Source organism: Rhinoderma darwinii, chromosome 13 (assembly GCF_050947455.1).
Source record: "Rhinoderma darwinii isolate aRhiDar2 chromosome 13, aRhiDar2.hap1, whole genome shotgun sequence".
NCBI classification, from domain to species: domain Eukaryota; kingdom Metazoa; phylum Chordata; class Amphibia; order Anura; family Rhinodermatidae; genus Rhinoderma; species Rhinoderma darwinii.
In genome coordinates, this window is record NC_134699.1 from 30,453,385 (window position 1) to 30,475,820 (window position 22,436).

At 40.5% G+C, this 22,436-nt stretch overlaps 1 long non-coding RNA gene across 1 annotated transcript; it reads left to right on the forward strand.

The window, feature by feature from the left end:
* The first annotated feature begins 283 nt into the window (after positions 1-283).
* Positions 284-8,312, forward strand: LOC142666369 (uncharacterized). Its single transcript, XR_012851671.1, has 3 exons — positions 284-570; positions 5,191-5,297; positions 8,085-8,312. It is a non-coding gene; the product is annotated as an uncharacterized LOC142666369 (long non-coding RNA).
* The last annotated feature ends 14,124 nt before the right edge of the window (positions 8,313-22,436 follow it).

Consider the following 22,436-nt stretch of genomic DNA (forward strand, 5'->3'; position numbering starts at 1 on the left):
CTGGTTTCATCTATTTCCATAAAGATCTGGATTAGAAGCAAATCTCAGGCCAAATATATAATACGGAAATTAAAAGTAAATTGAATTAATGTATATGTGTTTGAATTCGATTCTCTAGTGTGTTCGGGCTTGGGAGGATTTATATATAGAGCCGCTCCTGTGTAATCTTTCTTTTTTAGACCTGCAGAGAAAACAAAGCTGTTGATTTAAGATAGTTAGCACAAAGGATTGAAGTGACTTGCAGGAGGCCGGGGTTAAAGTTCACAACACGAGGCCTACTGATTTGGGATTAAAGTCAAGTTTCTGTAGTGATGGAAAAAACGTTTGACGCTTTTCCTCAATGACTCCTGCTAACACGAGCCAGCTGAGTGAACACAAACAGAGGTGCTGGAGCAGGCACAAATCCTCACTTCCTCTGAAATTTCCAGCTCACTTTTTTCCTGCCGAATTCCAGACAGATGAAATTTTCCTGGCTCCCTCCTATTGTTGGCAATATCTTTCATCTACATGGCTGTAAATCAGGGAAAATTGAAGGATTTCTATCTGACCGACAGCTCGAAATGATCTAATGTGAGTAGATTCTTATTGTGTCGCTCATGTTTAATTATTTATAATGACGTTCAAAGAAGTATCTCCACCGGGCCGCAAAGAGCCGACCGCAGGTGTGCTGGGGTGAGGATCTCTACAGGGGATAATATCACGGGCTATGGTTCAGTGACCTTGCTGCTACTACTATTACCAGTCTCTCATCTGCTAGGCCTACACATACATCACTGCTATTATAAATTTATCAAACAAATAAAAGCCTATTATATATACATATATATATATATGTATATATGTGTATATATATATATATATATATATATATATATATATATAAAAAAGATATATATATAGTATATTATTCTTGTCGACATTGCGTAATGCTTTAGTGACAACGTTGATGTCTTTTGAAGCCAGACGGGACAGGTCTTGGTGTCGCTGCTTCAAATCACTGCTGTAAACTAGAATGTCATGTGCCGGGTAGTCAGAGCCGGGAACCCTGGGGAGAAAATAGAAGCGCTTCTGTCTTCTCTTGAAATCTACATAGCGCTCAATGAACGCTACCTAGTGAATAGTGTTCACCAGGTGCCCTCCGGAATGGCAGAGCTGCAGGGTCTTAGCAGACGTAGATCAGTTCTGCCAGTGACTAGTGTCTCGACAAGGGGCTGTTTTCACCTAAACTCTCACCATAGCCACCCTGTTCAACTGAGATACATATTATAAATCAAAACAACCAAAAACAAAATAGGGAACCCATTTTAATACTTTATTTTAGTGTCAATTTGCAAATTTAAAGAATAAAGAACTTTAAATTAAAAAATATATATATTTTTTTAGATCCTTCTTTTATACTTTACCCCTAATAACAATAAAACAGGGGGGAAAATGATCTAAAAAAAAAAAAGGCATTAGAAATATCCCCATGTGTAAACCGTTAATGTTATGAAATTATAATGCACAGTACACACAATAAAATGAAGCATTTCTTTGTATTTTGAGATATCTCCATCTATTATAATTATGGCATTTTGCATGAAGATGATATTTAACACATTGCTGACATGTCTACTTCCACTGGTTGCATACTAGAAATTAATGAGCTATGTAATTTATTAGGCTGAGCAGAAAACAAATCTCATGAAGAAGACCACGATGAAGAAGACCACGTTCACATGGGTATCTAGGGGGCAGTGGATTAAGGAAGTATCAAATCCTTGATGATGTTCCTGGCGGGTTGCTCCATTGATAGGAACTCGACTCTCTCATCCTTTAAAAGGAGCTCTTGATGGTCATACCCTAACAAGTTAGGATAGAGGTACCAGAACTCTTTGGGGTTGTTAAAGATGGCAGCCTTGGGTTTTCATTCTTCCACTATATCAGAACTTGTGTTCGGTTGACCTGGGGCAAACTCTGTTCCTATTGAGCAGTGACAGTGAGTAACTTTAGGCAACTAGCTGGAGGCTGAAATAGGTCCTAATGGGCACCACACTTCTTCCATGCTACTACCAATTTTCATTACAATGAGCCCCAAAGACAACTTGGTGGAACACTGGGGGTTCCTGGAATCTACCTTATGAAACATTGTTCCAGATACTATTTTAACATTCAGATTCTAGAATACTGCAAGGACTTATCTCGCTTTTACGTTACATGCGTTAATTTAACTTTGCAGAACATTAAGATGAATATGTTCCGTTCACTCACACACTTGTCACAAGAGCACAATCCTACTGGAACTCTGTCATCACACAGGAAAGTGTCTTCTGATGAATTGTTTTGTCAAGTGAAAAGAACGGAAATCTGCCTCCGTCTGTTAGAAATGAGTTGTGACCGCATTGGGCCGGCAAATGACTTCATGAACAATATTGGAGGAAACAATTTAATTATCAATGGTCCATTTACTAATTTCTTTGTCATATGCATTTCACGTACTGGACTTTGTAGCAGCAACCATGTTGCTAGGTGTTGTGAAAACAATGTCACATAGTGTAGCTTAGTGTAGTCATAGGGTTATGTACGTCTTGTTCACATCTGAGTCCTGGTTTTCGTTTTATACATGTTATATTATGTAACAGAAACAAGGTGCCCGATGGAGCCCATTGACTTATTATGGGGTCCATTGGATTCCGTCGTGGTGTCTGCTATTTTGATCGGAAAAAAAGCATTGCACGTTCCATCAAATATGAAGGAATCTGCAATGGAGGCCCTGAAGGTAGTGGTCAACCAAACAAATTCCAGCTTTTTTTTTTTTAAAGAAAAGCCAGACAATTATGTGATATCTTCCACATATCTAACATTTGTGGAATGGCTTGTATCACTTTTCCCTAACACACACACACACACACACACACACACACACACACACACACACACACACACACACACACACACACACAAAATTTCATATGTAGGAAATAAATCTATTAGGGTATGTTCACACGTAGTGTAATTGTTGCAGATTTTCTGTCTAGCTCTGCTGGCGAGAAATGTGCAGCGTATGGCAGAAATTTGGATGCGTTTTTAATAAATATCATCTACACGCTGCAGAAAATCTCCATACATGCACTGACCTGCAGCACAGATTTTTTTTAGTGCGTATCATATTGCTGCAGAATGGTTGCTCATTTGTTGTACATTTTCCTCATTCAGATTAATAAGGAAGGGAAATTCTCAACAAAGTAAATGTTGCGTTTTTGTGCTATGGAATAGCTGTATTTTCACAGCAAAAATCGCAACTAGAAAAAAAAAACATTTTTCTTACTTAAAATAAAACAAAGACCATATTCAAGTCCCCTGTTGCTCCCGTAGCGTCGTGTCCCAGCTCCCCTGGTTGGTTTGTGTTGATCCGGCAACCTGGGATGATGTTTTTTTTTCCATGTCACCATTACAGCCAATAGCAGGCTGCAGCATCAAATTGGACAAGACCACATCCCAGGAAGCCCGCTCAACAGAGACAAACCAATGGGAGCAGGGATGCATCACTATGGGAGCGCCAGGGGAGGTGAGTATAGTCTATTTTTGTATTCCCTCTTTTTCCCTGCAGCAGCAAATCCGGACGGAAATATGCACTAAATCAAACATGATTTGTTGCGGACCATTGACTGAAATTTCCTGCAGAATTTGGGTCGGATTTGTTGTGGAGTTGTCTGCAGCTTGTTTTGTCTTCCTCTAATAGTACATCCTGGTGCCATCTCTTACCCGGGTAAGCAACCCAGACACACTTGGCCATCCACATGCAGCAAGCTGCGATGTTGTGCATGTTCTGACACCTTCCTATCATAGCAAGCATAGACTTTTTCAGAAAATTGTGCTACAGAGCACTTCTGTGGAATTGGCCCAAACAGGCTAACCTTTGCTCCCCACACGCATCAATAAGCCTTGGGCACCCATGACCCTGTTGCCGCTTTACCAATATTCTTCATTAAACCACTTTTGGTAGGTACTAACCACCCACAAGACCTGCAGTTTTGGAGATTATCTGAAACCGTTTTCTAGCCGTCACAATTTGGTCCTTGTCAAAATCACTCAGATCCTTACATTTGTCTATTTTTCCAGCTTTTAGCACATCAACTTCAAGGTCTGACTGTTTATTTGCTGCCTAATATATCCCACCCCTTGTCATACGCCATTGTAACAACCCACTCAATGTTAACTTCACCCATAGGTGAATATATTAATGTCACTTATTGACTTCGGAGTAATTTATTAAGAGGCTCCAAAGCAGACCCCAATGAGACATTGTGGGTGATGGAGATAGAAAATTACAATTTAGAATAGAAACAAGGTGCCCGAAGGAGCCCATTGACTTATTATGGGGTCCATTAGATTCCGTCATGGTGTCTGCCATGCTCCATGGCAACTTTTGGTTGCAATAAAAACTAAGAATTTCTGACATGGTCGGAATTCTTGCGATCATTTCAAATTACCTTCAGATTTTCCTCCATAGGGCAACATTGATATAATTATGTTATAGGTGTAGTACATCAGTTTACCTATCTAAAGTTGCCAGTTTTTGTCATTTTGTCTACCTCAGTCACACACTGGAGACATTTTCCTAAGAAAACAACGTGTCACCAAGTTTTTGGACTTTGGGTAAAAATGAGAGTTACTGTAGGAAAACTATGAACATTTTTACAGTCTTGACCCAGACAATGCCTTGTTCAGAATCGAACTCTCAGCCCCTCTGCTGCAAGAAGACGATCCTAATGACTTTACCACCATGCAGATCAAGGTTCTCTGGTAGATCTGAGACGACATGTTGACTAAAGTCTTTTAGTATGAAGGATGTTCTTTGAATACTGTGCTCTTAGTTCACTTCTGTTGGACTTCTTGCTCCCTGGACAGCTGCACCTGGTCTACTGACATAAAGATTTGATGGTATTACTCTGTCCTAGTCTAGGTATGGAGAAAACGTTTCTTATGACTGCACGCAAGACCATTATTAAGGTGCTGGGTTTAATGAAGTGACGTGTGTATGGGTACGGTCACACTCTTACTTTATTAACTGGCTTGCAGGTATTTCTTGGAGAAGAATGTAGATCCACTTGTAAGAGACCCACTGTGCAACTGTTAAGGAAAGCAATATATGAATAGTGATTCCCAGTCTTCTCTCCTTCCTTTCTTCCACTAATAAAATCCGTCCAGATGTCTAGCCAACAGCAGGACACCCACAGCCCAGCTCCAGGAAGACCAAACTGGAAGATGAACGTGTTTGGAAGAATGATGTCATCCCGTCTGTGCCTCAAAGAAAGGTATGCAGAAAAAAGTCACCAAAAACACTAATGGAAGGAGCAGACACTTCACAAAACCAGTTCAGAGAAGAGGAGGAGTAAACGTATATACATGGAATATGGTGGTTTTTTTTAACTTTTAGAATAGTTTATGGAAACTGTCTGTACCAACGTTTCCAGTCATCTCAGTCGTTGTGATATTTATATCTTTACACTTTTTATACCTTATCCAATATTAGATCTCTACTATGCATATAATATGCAAAGTACATCAAATCGTCTTGAGATCTGATGTTAGTAACATTAACTTTAGTATTACAGGCAATGTTCTTTAATCTGGCTTTACTGGGACCGAATAGGGGCCGGATTAGAAAACATTTTGGATTACTAGGTAAATAGCTATGAAGGAAAGTATATAAAACTCACTTGTAAGGATTAATGCACACGGCCATTCTATGGTTTCGTACAAATTGTGAGATACTGTACCAATAGAAGTCTACAGAGCCAATCTTCTACCACCAATTGCCTCAGAGTGTATACAGAATATACATATTATGCATTGCTTTTAGGAGGGGTAAAACTTTTTTTTCCCTATATATCAGAGATAGCATATCTATAAGACTAAGCCTCCTATAGCTACACCGCTGGATAGAATTGGATGCATTGTCCCAGCAGACAGGATCACACGTGATAGGCTTAGATACAGGGCCCCAGGAGACAGTATCACACATGATAGACTTGGATACAGTGCCACAGCAGACAGTATCACACATGATAGACTTAGATACAGGGCACCAGCAGTAAGTATCCTTGTACTAACATATGTTCACCCCCCCCCCAAAAAATGTGGGTGCGTGTATCTATATATATATATATAGACAGCTTATCTGTAGCACTCTGACCCTATAGCTATGGATAGGATTAAATACTGTGGCTCAGCAGACAGTATCACACATGATAGGATTAGATACAGTGGCTCAGCAGAGAGTATCACACATGATAGGATTAGAAATAGGGCCCAGCTCGCTGAATTGTTTTGCTTTTTTATGTTACTTATTTTTTTGTGTTCGTGTTTTTTGACAGGTTCCGTCATTGGAATATGTCGGATTCGAGGACTACTTCGATGACGGCTTTTTTTATTCTCAATAAAATGGTTAATAAGGGTTGTGTGTTTTTTTTTTTAATTCAATAAAAAAAAAAATTCTATGTCCTTGTATTTTTTTAAACTTTATTACTACTGCCTTAGTAATGGTGGCTGGCTGATTGACAGCGTCCATTACTAAGGTGGGGCTTATTGTTAGCCAGTGCAGAGGCTAACACTAACCCCCATTATTACCATGGGGCACCAGGGGTACTGGGAAGAGCCAGGTACGATCCAGTACCTGACCGTCTGTAGCGATGGCCGGGTACTGGGGCGGCCGCAGGCTGGTATTATTAACACTAAGCCCCACCTTAGTAATGGACACTGTCAATCAGCCAGCAGCTATTAATGAAGCAGTAGTATTAAAGTTTAAAATAAAATAGAAAGATAGATAAAATATTTTATTAAAATAAAACCCCCACACAACCCCCATTAACCATTTTATTAAGAATAAAAAAAGCCGTCATAGAAGTAGTCCTCAAATCCGATGTAGTCCAATGACCGAACCTATAAAAAAACAGTAACACAAAGAAACAACCCATTAGTAACACATGTGGTAGGCTTAGATACAGGGCCCATGTTTCATACTGTACTGTCTGTTAGACCATGTATCTAAGCCTACCTTGTGGTAGGCTTAGATACAGGGCCCCAGCAGACAGTAATCTTATACTGTATAAGATTAGTGTCTGCTGGGGCCCTGTATCTAAGGCTACTATATAGTAAGCTTAGATACAGGGCCCATCAGACAGGATCAGACATGGACCATATATCTAAGAATGCCACGTGATAGGCTTAGATACAGGGTCCATGTGTGACACGTTCTGTTAGACACTGTATGTAAGCTTACCTGAAGGCAGGCTTAGAAACAGGACCCCAGCAAACCATAATGTTACACTTACCTCCTCTTCGGCTCTGGGTGCAGTGGATGTCCCAACACAATCTAGCGGCGTGACGTTATCCACGGCGCACAGCTCCGTGACGCCATGACGCGAGAAGACGTCAGGACTTCCTCTGCGCTCGGGAAGGAAGATGGGTAAGTATGTGTCATTACAATAATAACAGGGGCCCGTGTATTTTATTACATAGCTGGTTCTTCCTAATTATCATCTGTACATGATGGCATGACGTCTCGTGGATCGTGTCACTTGATTGGTGCAAAAAGTCACCGCCGTATGATATTAGCATGGCTGGAATATCCGTCATAGCATATTTGTATTACGTGTGTCACAAGGCCTAGGGTGGACTTACCATGTGCTATGGAGAAACTCAAGTAGGATCATGCCATGCAGCCTGACAACTTAGCTTGAGAAGACACGGGCAGCAGGCGTGTTGGGTGCTGGGCCTTAGGCTTCATTCACATTGCTGTATTATGGATCCATCTTGTGTAGAATCCATGAGAAAGAAAAAGTTTCATTGTATGCAATGCTTCTAGGGGAGAATATGGTGCTGTGGGGAAGCAGTATACAAAATTACTACGGCTCCATAATACAGAACCATAGAGACCCCGTGTACCACTGTACAGGCTTTACCGTGTGCATGACGGCTTACATCCAGACTGGAAATTCCTGCCTTATTGAGTGAATTCAGTAGAGGATTCAAAAAGATTTGACCACAGGTTCTATTTATGTTATTTTGTGAAATTGTCCATAATTTCTTATTTTATTAAGGAATAGTTTTCCATGGCCACGGAACAGAATTTTCCATTCGAAGACCTGAAGATTGTTGGAACATGGTGAGAGATGCCAAAAACTGGAGAAATCTAATGCTGTGTTTAGGCCCTTGAGTAGCATATGATGAGTGTAAAGTTGAAACATCTTTCCACCAAATAATAAACCATTATTCCATTTCAGTTTTGACAAATTGCTTTGCGTTTGTTCACGTTGAATGTGCTTTTGTGTATGTCATGTTCTTCATATCTATGCTTCTATTCATGATCTATGGCTGTTCTTATTAAATATGAAGCAGTTGGAACATTTCGGGACTGCATCACTTCATTTGATAAATTGAACAGCAATATTAAAAGTCACAATGAGTTATTTGTCCAATGAGTTGCTCTCTTTGCCTTGACTGCAGAACACGTCTGAAAGTAGGATCTCAGTAATGGTGTCCATGTGGACACGCTTAGACAACTGACTCCTACTCACCACTCTCAACAAGCTCTGGTTCTAGTGAGTGACGATAGGATAAGATGACTGAGATCTCAATGGATCACAATAGATCTAATGCTGCTCAACACACATTTCTAATTGGTCCCAATTTAGTCCTAAAAGAAAGCCATCTTTGTGGCCAATTTTAGACAGGCAGTAATATAGTTGTATGTTAGTCGGCTGCCACACCAGGATACCATGTTGTTCTGCTGGACGGCACTTAGATCACCATAGAACACTGCATACAGATTCTAAGAGGGAACCAGCAGAATTTTTTCTTTCACTTGGGAGTGGATAGAGAAGGTTTGCAGCTTAAAATCAGTACAAGACAATAAAGGAAGGTATTTCCAATGTTAATCGCGACTTTATTAAGAAATCATAATGTACTTCTAGAGGGGGCAGGCGGGATCTGGCAGGAAACTTGGCAGTGAACTGGTTTATAACATTCAGGTACAAACAAAGACCGTCTTTTTTTTTTTTCGATGGAAACAGCGCCACACTTGTCCATGAGCTATGTCTGTTATTGCAGCTCAGCCCTGAACACTTAGGGTATGTGCACACGTAGTGGCCAAAAACGTCTGAAAATACAGAGCTGTTTTCAAGGGAAAACAGCCCCTGATTTTCAGACGTTTTTTGAGCAACTCGCATTTTTCGCGGCGTTTTTCGCGGCGTTTTTTACGTCCGTTTTTGGAGCTGTTTTCATTGGAGTCTATGAGAAAACAGCTCCAAAAACGTCCAAAGAAGTGTCCTGCACTTCTTTTGACGAGGCTGTATTTTTACGCGTCGTCGTTTGACAGCTGTCAAACGACGACGCGTAAATGACAGGTTGTCTGCACAGTACGTCGGCTAACCCATTCAAATGAATGGGCAGATGTTTGCCGACGTATTGGAGCCCTATTTTCAGACGTAAAACGAGGCATAATACGCCTCGTTTACGCCTGAAAATAGGTCGTGTGAACCCAGCCTTAAGAATGAGCTGCAATACCAGATAAATCCAACAAACAAGAGTGGCACTGTTTCTGGAAGAAAAAAAAAACCTTGCCGTTTTTTCATCCCCGTCTTCCATAAAAGTCATAACTTTTTTATTTTTCAACATAGTCGTATGAGAGCTTGTTTTTTGTGGGACAAGTTGAACCACCTAGCACCATTTATTGTACCATAAAATGTATTGAAAAATGTGAAAAAATCTTTGTGGGGGGATAGAAATAAACAGTGATTGTTTTTTGGATTCCGCTTTTGTACGGCATTCGCCTTGTGGTAAAACCTTGTTAACGTTATTCTGCAGGTAAAAACGTTTACGGCGATACAAAATTTATATTGTTTTTTTAAGATTTACTACTTTTACAAAGATAAAACAGTTTTAGAAAAATGTTGTACCGCCATATTCTGAGAGCCATAACTACCTTAATTTTTTGTCGATGGAGCGGTGTGAGGGCTTGTTTTTTTGTGGAGTGAGTTTTTATTGGTGCCTTGTGAGATACATATGACTTTTTGATCGGGTGACCCAAAAAAAAGTAATTCTGGTGTTTTGTTTATATTTTTACGGCGTTCAGCCTGCGAGTTCAATAATGTTATATTAGAATAGTTCAGTTCTTTACGGACGCGGCATTATCAACTATGTTTATTTACATTTTTTTACATTACTTTAGCGTAAAATGGGATAAGGTTTTCTTTTTACTTTTAATATTTTGTATTTTTTGGATATTAAAAAAAAACGCTTTATTTAACTGTTTCTTTAAAAAAAAATTAAGTCCCCCTAGGGAAATTGAAGAAGCGATCGTTTATTGTGTATTGTGATTTTTATTGGCGCAAAGATAGCAGACCTAGGGGATTTCATTAGGCCCCTAGGCTGCCATGACAACCATCGGCACCCTTAAATCGTGTCACTGGGTGGTCAATGGACTGACATTGGGCCCCCTCTTTGTCTAACGACTTAGATGCTGAGGTTTCTATCGACCGCGCCATTTAAGCAGTTAATGGGCCTTGATCTGAGTTATTTCTGACCCAAGGGCATTAGAGATGGGTGTCAGCGGTAATGCAAAGCTGACACCCGCGGCATATGGAGCGGACTCAGCCCGTAAACTCGCTCCATACCCCAACTACCGACTATGACGTACAGTTACCTCAAATATCGGTAAGGGGTTAATCTATACATTTCTGTAAATTATACTTTCATAAACAGGTGTTACTTCACCAATAGATTTTTATATAGAAACTTGTCAATAGTAAATGTATTAATATATGTGATAATCTACATAACAACACTGTACCGATTGGCGATGTGACAATGAACACAGATGCTTAGGTCAGGATAGCCAAGGGTCAAGGGTCAAAGAGTTGATATCCCAGGGGAATATGCAACAAACAATATATTTCCCCAGCAGCGGCCACTACAGTTGCAATGTGGTATTACACTGTTATTTAAATTAAGTAATGTAATAAATGGACAGATCGAGTCTTCCAGAGTTAGAGCTATTGCTTGTTAGTGGCTCTCCGCCACCTCTATGACATCCATATGCCCTAATAAGGGGCTGTCAAGATGAGACAACACATTTAAGGCTTGTGCATCATAATGGCCTCAAAGCCAATGGTGCTACCTGATGCTGTACATACAGATTCAAATATTTTTTTAAAGCACCGTGCAATATACTGCTAAACTTGATGTGTCAGGGTTATTTTTACATCTCGGTCTAATCTCAGTCACCATGTCTTTTAAACTCTGAGAGTGATCCAGGTCTTTAGAAGACTTCAGTCTCTGGAGCTTCCAACTTTCAACCACACTGTATATTGCCTGTTAAATGATGCAAGCCATATATAAAGACATCACATCTGGATCTGATCAGCCATGTGAGCCTTAGCTTATTAATTTAATAGGTGGATTCACAACTTAAACCTGCAATGAGCTGTTGCAACAAATATTGGCCTGCATATACAGTCAGTACAGATGCCCTGTCATGCCAAGATTGAAGTTTTACAAATTCTTCTATTAAAATCTGTAATCTAATCTCTATCTAATCTATCTATCTATCTATCTATCTATCTATCTATCTATCTATCTGTCTGTCTGTCTGTCTGTCTGTCTGTCTGTCTGTCTGTCTGTCTGTCTGTCTGTCTGTCTATCTATCTATCTATCTATCTATCTATCTATCTATCTATCTATCTATCTATCTATCTATCTATCTATCTATCTGTGAAAGCCCTGTCCAATAGAGTTATTTGCTGTATTTAGAGATAAAATAATATCTGATTATTTGCAGATTACGGAACCATTTCTTTCCCATTTGCGTGGGCGAATGCAGGTTTTTTAAAGGGGGTTTTCCAAATTTACTTTTTAAACCAAGTTATTTTTGCCACGCTCCCGCTACCCTCTGGTTTTTACGCTATGATTATCAGTCTGCACGTATCCCCCAGCCTAGCCCTTTATGTTACAAGCTCTAATATAAAGGGCTAGGCTAGTGGATATGTGCTGAGCACTACTCATAGCGTAAAAAATAGTGTAGATAGTGCCACACTCAGGGCCCCGCTGTAAATAGTGCCCACAGTGCCACAGATAATGCCACAAAGCCCCCTGTAGATAGTGCCACAAAGTCCCCCCTGTAGATAGTGCCACAGTTCTCTCTGTAGATAGTGCCACAGTTGCACTTGTAGAGAGTGGCACACACTTCCTCCTGTAGATAGCGTCACAGTGCCTCTATAGATAGTGCCACAGTACCCTCTGTAGATATTCCCTCCTGTAAATAGTGCCACACACACTGACCCCTATAGATTGTGCCACAATGCCCATGTAGATTGTGCTACATACTGCCCCCTGTAAATAGTGCGAAAATGCACATGTAAATAGTGCCACAGTCCCCCCTGTAGATAATGGCACACACTTCCTCCTGTAGATAGAGTCACAGTGCCTCTATAGATAGTGCCACACACTGCCCTGTGTAAGTAGTGCCACAGTGCCCTGTGTAGATAGTGCCACACACTGCTCCCACAGTACCTATGTCAATAGTGCCACAGTGGCCCCTGTAGATAGTGTTTCCTGTAGATAGTGCCCCATGTAGATAGTGTCCCCTGTAGATAGTATCACTTCACCCATGTAGATAGTGGCAGAGTGCCTCCTATAGATAGTGCCACAGTGGCCCCTGTAGATAGTGCCCCCTGTAGATGATGCCATAGTGTAGATAGTGCCACAGTGACCATGTAGATTGTGCCACACACTGTCTGTTCATGTTGATAATGCCACAGAGCCCATGTACATAATGCCACAGTGTCTCCTGTAGATAGTGTCACAGTGCCTATGTAGATAGTGCCACTGTGTCCACTGTAGGTAGTGCGGCATTCACCTATTCCCGTTCCTGGGGCACTGTGTCTGCCAATATAGGGACATGTATGGGGACAGTATTAGGGAACACATTTTGTCCTTGGACTTTGGTTGACAAAATAGCTTTTGGTATCCCTGTGTATTTTCCTGAACTGATGACATTTTAGGCCTTGGAGGCCCAAAATAATAGATGGTAAATAGTATTAAGTTCCACAGAAATATACAATTACCCCCTTGGAATCTTCAGGGACTCTTCTTTCCCATTGTTATATCAGTTTTAGCTTCTTAGTCCATTGCTTATTTCATGTCATTATTTTTGGGTTACGTGTTAAGCACGTGTGACTTTGTCCTAGTAATGACTTCATGGAAGGCCATGCTATGTTATACTCATAGTTTGAAATTCTTACTACTTTAAGATTTCCATTTTAAATATAAAACCAGTTCATCCAGAAATGAGGTCAGAAACACAAATTATCTATTCATATTGTGCCAATGAATATTTAAGGCTGCCATGACAAATATGAAGCTTAAATATTGGTATAATCCCCTGGACTCTATAATATGGGACTAATAATCTATAAATTGCAGTGTCTTATTCATACAAATTTGATGTAGTAAACAGCTTAGTGTCGTTTTTTATATTGGTTGTTTATTATCTTAGGATATGTAGAAGGTAGGGCTGCTCTCCAGAAGTTTTACTCACATTGGCAGTGTCTGCCCCATTAACATTCAGCAAATTATAACTGAAGAAAACTTGTTGTGCTTTTTGATTCCTTCTAAGTGCTCACACACGCTGGTAAATGTGGACATTGTGCATGTGAGTTGCTGGAGGAAAATAGGAGACTAAAGGATTAAGGAACTTTGGACTGGCCACATTTGTAGTAAAGCTATAACTTTAAAGATCATGCTCCTTAGGAGGTAGACCTTCACTTTCAAGAATGTTCATCCTAACTCGGTGTCGCTCTTTGCAGCTACAAACTCATAGAGGGTGTCCATCCTCTGTGGCTTCCAAATGTCTAGATAGACCATATCGAAAGAGTGGACAACCACTTTAAGCATCAATAATTGTTGGTTCTGCACCTTATTTACTCTGGTCCGTATATCTGAGGCAGTATTTCCCAACCAGGGTTCCTCGGAACCGGTTCAGGGTTTCCCAAGACCATAGCAACCATCAGACCTGTCACTTTAGTGGAGATGGTAAACTGATTTCAGCCTGTTCCAAGATGCCTGGCAAAACAATTAACACATCTCAGCCAGTATTTAACGCTCGGTAAGAATTATAGAATCCTTTACCAGGTCTACACCAAGCATCTTTGAGATAGGAACGGGAGTAGAGGTCCCTTAGTAGTGGAAGATTGTTCATGGGTCGCCCCATGGTAACAAGGTTATAGCCTGCCGACTATGGCATGTGGCACAGGTTATTTAATATGGAAATTCACCAAAGTAAAATCTTGATACTCACTAATGCAACATTTTATATTGAGACTGTGTTATGGTGTCTATCAGTGATTGTGTTACTGCCAGAAAATACCAGAAAATCCATGTAAGAAGTAGCAAGATTGCCTTTATACACTTGAGTGTGTAGTTAAAAAAGAAAAAGTTGCATTCTTTGATTCATAGCCTTTCTTGGAGTCAAAGGCTTATGAAACAAAATAGTTGGACCTACAAATTAAGGCAATATGGCAAATCAGTTAAGCTTATACAAGTTCCCACAATTATTCTTGTGAGGTTTTCGAGCATCCAAATTTTGTTTGCGTAATGACAACACACAGGAATACTCCATTATTTTAACATTTCTGTGGTTAAAAATAAAATTGAGATGAACAGTATGGAAAATGAAGAACATAATGCATTTTGGACTATTCCGGCACATTGTAATGAATACGCAAATATAAAAATTAAAGTAATAAAGTAGTAAAATCAAATAGTATGAAAAATGTACAGTAGGTAAGGGTATAGTTTGAAACTCTTGGGCCCTGACATATAAATTATTAGTGATCCCATCATACAGTATATGTTGTTACATGCTATTGTGTATATAGATGCTGCTATTTAGAATGTATATGGAAGGGAACGTCATACATGTCTTGTTTACTTCCGTGGATGTGTTTTTCTATCACATAGGTTGATGTTTTGCCACTAGATAGCAGAAACATGTTAACACAATTTGTTGGTGATGCAGCCAGTTTAGCAATGGCAGCCATGCTTAAAGAGGCTCTGTCACCAGATTTTGCAGCCCCTATCTGCTATTGCAGCAGATCGGCGCTGCAATGTAGATTACAGTAACGTTTTTATTTTTAAAAAACGAGCATTTTTGGCCAAGTTATGGCCATTTTTGTATTTATGCAAATGAGGCTTGCAAAAGTACAACTGGGCGTGTTGAAAAGTAAAAGTACAACTGGGCGTGTATTATGTGCGTACATCGGGGCGTGTTTACTACTTTTACTAGCTGGGCGTTGTGTATAGAAGTATCATCCACTTCTCTTCAGAACGCCCAGCTTCTGGCAGTGCAGACACAGAGCGTGTTCTCGAGAGATCACGCTGTGACGTCACTCACAGGTCCTGCATCGTGTCGGCACCAGAGGCTACAGTTGATTCTGCAGCAGCATCAGCATTTGCAGGTAAGTAGCTACATCGACTTACCTGCTAACGCCGATGCTGCTGCAGAATCATCTGTAGCCTCTGGTGCCGATGTGTCCTCGCTCGTCTGACACGATGCAGGACCTGTGAGTGACGTCACAGCGTGATCTCTCGAGAACACGCTGTGTCTGCACTGCCAGAAGCTGGGCGTTGTGAAGAGAAGTGGATGACACTTCTATACACAACGCCCAGCTAGTAAAAGTAGTAAACACGCCCCGATGTACGCACATAATACACGCCCAGTTGTACTTTTGCAAGCCTCATTTGCATAAATACGAAAATAGTCATAACTTGGCCAAAAATGCTCGTTTTTTAAAAATAAAAACGTTACTGTAATCTACATTGCAGCGCCGATCTGCTGCAATAGCAGATAGGGGTTGCAAAATCTGGTGACAGACCCTCTTTAATGAGTGGACAGAAGAAGATAATGTAATTTCATATATAATTAGAAGTTTTGTAAATTGAGCCAATTGAAATTGATTGTGTAGTTCTGAACCAGGCAATTCTTGCCGCTCCCCACCGCCTCTGACCCTCCTCACCAATGATTGGCAGGCGCTGTTGTCAATGATTGAGGTGCAGGAAGAGACGGTGAGCGCTCTCTTATAATCTATTACCCAACGCACAATATTTTTTGTGTCATTTTGGTATAATAGCTCATGGGACCTGTCATTATTTTTTTATATTAATTCTATTTTATTTCCCAAGATGTGTGAAAAATAAAGATAAACACAATAGCCTACGTACCATAGAGGCAGCCCATGTGGCCCTTGAAGAGAGTGGGCCCTGTCCTTTTATTCCCAAGCCCTTTGCTACAAGGTGGCAACAGCCTATACACCCCCCCCCCTCCAAAGGAGCTGCACTGTTAGCAAACAAGGTATTGGCCCAATAATCATCATGTGGCGGAAAGAGGGAAACCAAAAAAGAGGTCTTTCTGAGTGGCAAAACCCAGCACTATAATGGGGTGAAATTTGATCCTTGCTATGGAACCCCATTTATTTTGTATATGTTACTGGATAAACCTAAAACATTGGAAATGACCAATGAAAATTAATTATTCGATATCAAAACTGCCTCTGTAAAAAGTGTTTGTGCTCTTTAATGGGGCATTATCTTTTTCTTCTTGTGCCAGCAGTTATGGGTGAGCAGAAATATGAATTATCCGTTCTGAAAAGTAGACAGATTCTTCCCATTGTCTGTCTGAGTGGGATGAATTCTAACCCACTTGTTAATATGTAAGAATATCTAGGTATTACGCAATTAACAATGACTGTTTCCGCAGGAAGAATGAAGTATTGTGTTTTTATTACCGCTAGCACAACACCTGCTATTTAACGGTGTACAGTGTCTATGGCTTTGAAATATTTTAGTTTAATTTTTCACTTTGGAACGCTCCCTTCTTTTAAATGCCATGAGCTCATCCTTTGTTGGCATGAATTAACTTACTGGCATAGAACACATAGACATTTCTACTCTGGGAATATGTTAATAACAGATCTGATTTTTTTTTTTCTTCTTAAAATAATGCTACTCAGCTCGGTCTAAACACTTGCCAGCGGCAGCCAGAGACTTGCCAGGATTTTAGATTTGGATTTATTTCCAAGATTTCAGTCCAACATTTATTAACCTTACATTATTTTTGATTCTTTTTGAAAGTGTTATAAAAGTATCTGAGATGAGGATGGGGTTAGTTGATTACCAAGGTTTTCCAACTTCCAATATTCAGATATCAAGGAATGTTATAATTCCTTTATGTATTGGGTAATGGTGTTTGACAATACTAATTAAACAGATTGGTTGAATGGAAAAATAGTGTAATGGAATAAACTTTAATATAATAACAATGGTATAAAATTGATTTGTTCCTCTAAATATTTATTTTTGTGAACAGTTCTATGGCATCGGTCCTGGGTCTACAGTATATGGTTCAGAGCAGGGCTTCTGTACATTTTTGGGGGCCTTACTAGCTAAATCATGGTGACGTCTAGGCCTGTCCAGTGGTGGACATCCATGCCAAAAGAGGGACATGTAGAGTACTGTCAGTGCCGCCCTCTGTGCCTATAGTATCAGCCGCAGAGACTCGAGTAAGTTAACTTGTAACTTCCTGTTCCTGCGCCAATCTGCAAAGGAGAATGTCTTCATAAATGAAGCGATATGTAAAAGAGTTGTTTTTTTTGCCGGGACAGAGAAGTTATGTCTTGGGAAAGCAGCCTGTCCTGCTTACCCCGGGACACTTGAGAGGCATGCTAAGTCTTATCAAGAACTGGTGGGGGCACATCACCTAGTTTACCCATATATACACAGGTGGGACTACTTCTGTTTTATGTATGAAATGGTACATCTTTAAGTGCAGCACCAAAGTATCTGTCTGTTGCCACAGATCCATTCTCAAAACTGCCTTGTGAGTGAGAGCAGAGCTGCAGTATAAGGGTATGTTCACCAAGGGCAGATACACTGTGTAAAAGTACACAGCCTCTTCATCCTCAATTGTGGTGCAGTTCTTCGTCTGGAATGTCCACAGTGGAAAAAAAAGCCCATACTTACCCGTAATCATAGCGACGCGTCCCTCTGACATCCTGCAGCCTGGCCTCCTGAGATGATGTTTTGTCCCATGTGACCACTGCAGCCTGTGATTGACGTCATCCCTGGAGTCCGGGCTGGACGGAGAAGCAGAGATTTGGGTAAATATAAACTTTTTTTTGAGTTGCGATTACTGAATCTGCTATTTGTTGCGGATTTTACCTCCCATTGAATTAAATGAAGAAAACCCGCAAAAGAAAAGCAGCGATTCCAAAGCAGAAATTGACATAATGCGGATTAAAAAAACGCACCGCAGTTCAGTTTATGAATGTTTTTTCAGCATATTTTTTACGCAGCGTGTAGATGACATTTGTTCAAACTCATCCACCCGGCTGCTACTGTATCACGCTGCAGATTTTATGCAATGAAATTCGTTGCGGAAAATCTGCAGTTTTTACACTACGTGTGGACATACCCTAAGTGTCTATTCAGACAGGCTACATGGCTTCAGGTTTAACAGAATCATGACATAATGGGTCCGTTCAGCATGCTACACTTTTCTGACCTTCAAATAACAATGGATAACTGAACCTAAAGGGAGGAATCATTACTTATTGTCTGTAGTTTATCAAGAAGAGGGGGGGGGGGGGGGCAGGATCTCACATGACTGCAGAATTGTTTGTAGGCTATAACCATGAAAACACATAGATCGGATTGGGAGCTGCATACACAAAACAGTAGCATTTTTTTATTCAAGACTATTTCAATTGCTTCATTGTTATTATTGGATGACTACGATCATGTTAAAAAAACATGTGGTAAAATATGAGGTAACCTCTATTTTTTTTATGAAGGAGTCGAAATTCAGCTCCACACCGCGTAGATCTGATATGAGAACATATTGTGCTCCAGACTCCCCGCAGTCACCAATGATGAATAGATTGTTAATTAATTCGTAAAGTGCACGTCAATAGAATCAAGAGCTGGCAATGGAGATGGGCAGCTAAGAGACCAGCGGGCACTGCTTGCTCCCATTTCTGCCAATGTGACTGGAGATGCATTGCAGTACGCCTGATGATATTTAATTAAAGAGAACGAAGTGTTAGAAAAAACACAATCTCAACAACCATGTTTAATGCAGTGCAATGAAAGACCCTTAACCAGGAAGATTTTCTAATCCAGGAACATGTAATTCCTAATCACCGAGCGCTGATTGCTTTGAACCGCACAGAAGTGTTTTACTGCATCTACAGTAGCCAAGTTGAAAAAAAAATTACAATGACATCAGTTCATAATCTTGACTGAACGACAGAAATAATTTTAGAAAATTAACAATGATTCAACTGCATGAGATCATTCCGAAATCAGGACCGAGCTCCAATAAAACTGTAACTAATTCAACTTTTATATTAAAAACGTCTCTCTACTCAGGCCATAAATACTACTAGTAAAATTATTTTCCATTCCAATATTGTCTATTATCTCTAGAAAAGGAAAAAACTTAGGGGCTAATTTATCATCCTTTTTACGGTTTCAGTTTTCTGGCGTAGAAAAGGGCCCAAAAGTCGCAATATCCAGTGCAAATTGCAACTTTATGTCTTTTTGCGCCATCCTCGCCTCTTTTGTGGAAAGGGGGCATGGCCTTGGTAAAAGGGAATGGGGCCACAGCGGCACGACAAATTTATACGAATTTACGCCAGATAAAATGTGCGCTAAGAACCTCCCTATTGTAAGTAGATTTAGCAGTAATGCAGATTTATTTATATTTAGTGGCTTAGGTGGCATTGGTGTTCGCAGTGTGCTGTCCCCATTTTATTGTGTGATAGATAGAGAGATAGATAGATAGATAGATAGATAGATAGATAGATAGATAGATAGATAGATAGATAGATAGATAGATAGATAGATAGATAGATAGATAGATGAGAGAGATAGATAGATAGATAGATAGATAGATAGATAGATAGATAGATAGATAGATAGATAGATAGATAGATAGATAGATAGATAGATAGATAGATAGATAGAGAGAGAGAGAGATAGATAGATAGATAGATAGATAGATAGATAGATAGATAGATATGAGATAGATAGATAGATAGATAGATAGATAGATAGATCCTATATTAATGAATAAGAAACATGTCACGGACACAGGGTATGTGGACCCACTAGGCCGCTCCGCCGTATCGGGGAGGCAGCTGAGCAGGTCACAGTCTATGCGAAAGTCAATGGCAGACAGTAATGCTTGGGTACCTGAAATAGTCCAGACGGTGGCTGTGGCTTCAGCACAGATGGAGGCTGGTGCAGCAGGTGGCGCCAGACGTGGCGGGCAGTATCCGATGTAGCAGAAGACACTGGACGTGGCAGAAGACACTGGACGTGGCAGAAGACACTGGACGTGGCAAACGACACTGGACGTGGCAAACAACAGCAGGTGCAGAAGACACGACTACAACGCTGGTAGGCACAGGAACTAGAACAATATGGAATACAGGAACGGGTAACAGGGCACGGGTAACAACTGGAACGGGTAAAAACACTAAGGGACCATTTGCGAGACAGACTGGGATAGACTAACAACGCTCAGGCAAGGATCAGAAGGCCTGGGGCCTTCTTATAGACCAGGAAATCATGGCAGTTGATGATGATGACGATCCTTTTGTGAGCGTGCTGGCCCTTTAAGGCCGCGCGCGAGCAAGCGCGCGCACTCTACGGGACAAAGCAGGATGGAGCGGAAGTGAGCGCTGGCGTCTCCTTGGAAGGAGACAGGGGCCAGCACTCACGGATCCATGACTGCGGACGTCGGGAGGTGAGTAAACCCGACGGCCCGCGGCCATGGACGCTACAAAACATACGTATAAGGGGCTTCCGCAACATAACATCTTTTTACACATATAAATAAATTACAACAAAAACCTGAGAGATTTAGTCACTACTACTCCTGACGGTTCCAAAACTCCAGATGAGGGGATCACTACAATGTGTCCAGAATAAAGAGTTACTATTCTCTCGAAAAGTCATTCATCAATGGACTGAAGTCCTCCAAATCCTGGGACTCTAGAAGACATGAGAAGTGTGTTATCACCATCTTATCTCTCCATATAATGCTTGTCTTCTTCTCTTGACAACGCCGTTATATCTCATGATGAGGATACCAGATAGAAAACGAATGAAAGAAGTATCTCTGATTCCAGAACATTACATATCATTTTATAGTGAGGTCGAAATGAGGCGTTTACATGCAACATCACAAAATATTACCACATGAGGGACCAGCTTTATTACCGGCTTTATTCACATGACAGGTATAATCGGCAGGATGGCGTCTGTTTTTTTAACAGCCATCACACGGCTGCCATAAAATCAATGCATCTCTATGGTGCTATTCACATGGCTGTTTTGTTTTTTTTGAGGATAATGACATCAGAAGTTTTGATTGGTGGGGGTCCAAGCACTGAGACCCCCAACAATCGCTAAAATGAAGCAGCAGAAGTGCTCGTATGAGCGCTCAGCCGCTTCGTGTCTGTGTCTTTTTCCAGAAAGCCGTTGTATTGGAGTACGGGCTCATAGACTTTCTATTGAGCCCATACTCCGATACATTGATTTCCGGAAAAAGCCGAACAGACACAAAGCGGCGGAGCACTCACACGACCCCCAACAATAAAAACTTCTGACATGTCACTATGACATGTCAGAAGTCTGTCAAACATTTAGTTAACATTTTAAAAAAAACATGTTTTTTCATAGTGGGGCTGCTGAAACTTGACTCCTTATGAATGATTTAGGGAAGAATAATCTCCCCTAGATACTGTACCCCTGCCAAGTCAAAAGGCCTAATCCTACGATAGATCAGGATGCTATAGGGCAGTCTGATCAGCACTTTTTAATGAATAATTTAACTTCTATGTTGACTAGACCTATCATTGGACTCTGATTAAAAATGAAAGCCAGATGACGCCAAGAAAAAAACCACTAGGGGGCATCAGATAATATCAGAAAGATTTAGATGGTTGGAATCTGCACCAGCTATGTTAGGGGTCCTCCTTTACCTACACCATTATATATATACACTGTATATACATACACGTGCTATCCTTCCACATTAGGGACATGCTGGCAGTATCATAGACACAACGGGCCGGTCTTATCAACAGGGAATAACATTGAGATGACTCATTTTTCTTCCGTTTGTGTGTAGGAATGACAGGTGGTAAGGCTTCCTGGTGTAAAAGTGCTAAATGCTGTCTAGGGTCATCTTACACTGTCAGTATAAATGCTTTTCTAGAGAATTTTGTGACATTAAAATAGAAAACGCATGTTGTAAGGAAGCCTGAAACAAAACTTCCAGCAGAGCAAAGTCAATGATTAATGAAAGCTGACAAATATCAAAACTATTAAGA